Here is a 2,235-nt window from a genome sequence, read left to right as displayed (position 1 = left end):
TCCTTTTTTGGCAACACTTTAACTTTAACTTTCCCCGTGACATGTTTAAGACCACAAGATTAAAAGACATTTTGGTACATTTGACATAATTTTAATTTTGAACCACAAGATTAAAAAGTCTTCAGTCTTTTCCTAAACTCCGTTCTAAGTCAAACTAGGTCATCCTTTTAAAATTCCCTAAATCAACTTAATTAGAATAACTTCTTAATTCTTTTGGCCATAATTTCAAATCATGTGGCTATTCTCTAGTCCCTTTCTTAACAATGTATTCTACTCTATTTGAAACCAATACTGGGCCTTCTTTAAAAATTTCCAGCATCCCAACACTCGTCATCTAACTCAAAAATTCCCCAAAAACCCAGCCCACACAATTCCAATACATTAGAAACAATACCCAGACACGTACACGACTCCACCCCAAACAAACACTCGTTCTCTTCTTCTTCCCGGGAGTAGAAACCCATAAAACTCAAAACTCCAGCAAATCGAGCCCAGCGACCCGAGTCAAGAAAATTAATCAAGTCACATCTCTCTCCTCTCGACGTGTCCACCTCGATACGAAGAACGTTGGGAAATCGTCCTTCGTCGTCCAACATGTCCTCATCTCCTTGCGTCCTTGTCCTTTGATCCGAAATCAAGCGCCCATATCATTTTCAGTTGGTAATGGTACAAATTCCAGCTGGTTGAACCTTCATTTGAAATGAATTTGAATTTCGAATTGGGAATCCACCTATTTCTGTCTGTTTTTTCCCCTAAAATCTGAACCCTAGAAGTTTGCCTATAAATACTCTCTTCTTCTTCAATGTGAGGGATTGACAAATCAGAAAGGGAGAAAGAGAAAAACACAAGAAAATACTTACATGATATATAGGAAATACACTTGAAATAGAGAGAGAATTTTAAGTTTCCATCCTTCTAGGTTGATCATCGTTGTTTTAAAGTTAGTTCGAATATTGTTGCTGCCTAGGCTTCTCCTTTGTTGTCCGGTTCGAGTTTTGCTGGTGAAATCTCGTTCCCCTCCTTGCTCGTTCCATCATAGTTCGCAACCTCCGAAAAGGTAAATTTCTTTAAATTCCAACTCTTTAGTTGATGTTCTGCTTTTTTGTGAGCTAAAGTTGTTCGCTGGTTTATTTTCTTGCTTTTTCTCTTCGATTCATTTCTCATATTGTAGCCGAGTGAATGGATTGGAGTTGAGTATGTCTTAGTTGTTTGAAGCATAGTGCAGGCTCATGTGCGTATTGTTGTTTTCGTGGGTGTTAGGCAGAATTTTCAAAAGGCATATGGAGGTAGAATGTTGCTGCATCTATCGTTCATGAGCAGGGTGGCTCGATAGTGTTAAGAAAAAGATATGTGGCTTAGGCCCCAAATTAAAGGGCCTTATTTTTAATAATAATATGTTATAAGTTATTATGTTTAACAAAAATTGAATACCATTTGTAGAAAAAGTAACTTTTCATGAAAATGAGTAAATTATTAGAAGAAATTTGACATATTTTGAATAGTATATCTCATTACAAATAAATTAAAATAAGAATGGTTATATTATCAGTTGAAGACTAGAAGAAATCAATTATATAAAAGTTATTAACAATTTGTTTAAAATCCCGTTTGATTTTTGCTTTAAGCCATTAATATGCTTGAGCCACTCTTGTTCATGAGATGCAGCAACTCCCTTTGTTACTTGTTGTGTCCTATTTGGCATATTTGAAAATACTTCGCTTTCGAAAGAAGGGCTAGAGATTCGATTGTTTCTTTGATTTCTAAGTATAGTTTGACTTGTTTTGGTTTTATCCATTAATCAAAAAAGATGAATTTTTTGGTCAATATTGTAGTTGTTCTTCTTTTCTATGTTAATGTGTTATTTTCACAATCTTAACTTGTTATAGCATCATGTGAGTGCATCTCATTTTGGCTTAAGATAGCGATGTACTCTTAGGGTGTGTTTGGTATGGAGGAAAATGTTTTTCATGGAAAATGTTTTCCTAGAAAATGTTTTCCTGGAAAACAAGTAGATTTTGGACTTATTTTCTCATGTTTGGTTGGTGAGTAGAAAATATTTTTCGGAAATGATTTTTAGTGTTTGATTTATTAATGAAATTTGTTTTTGAGAGACATCTTTTATTTTTACTTAAGTAAAAAATAATTTATGACATTGAAAATATTTTTTAAAATCAAAATTATTATTATTTTGGGGTGGTGGTGGTGGTGGTGGTGGGGTGGGGGTAGTGGGTGGGG

The 2,235-nt window shown here is 34.5% G+C and overlaps 1 long non-coding RNA gene across 1 annotated transcript in view; it reads left to right on the top strand.

Annotated features, from left to right (window-relative positions):
* The first annotated feature begins 267 nt into the window (after window positions 1-267).
* The window catches only part of LOC107021767, a 4,306-nt gene continuing 2,338 nt past the window's right edge, over window positions 268-2,235 (top strand). The window contains exon 1 of the long non-coding RNA XR_001457072.2: window positions 268-1,057. This is a non-coding gene — a long non-coding RNA (uncharacterized LOC107021767). The remainder of the gene's footprint in view (window positions 1,058-2,235) is intronic.

The sequence above is a fragment of the Solanum pennellii genome, chromosome 6 (assembly GCF_001406875.1).
Source record: "Solanum pennellii chromosome 6, SPENNV200".
Classification (NCBI taxonomy): Eukaryota; Viridiplantae; Streptophyta; class Magnoliopsida; order Solanales; family Solanaceae; genus Solanum; species Solanum pennellii.
The sequence above is the reverse complement of the archived record's forward strand: the minus strand, read 5'-3'. Positions and strand labels throughout refer to the sequence as shown.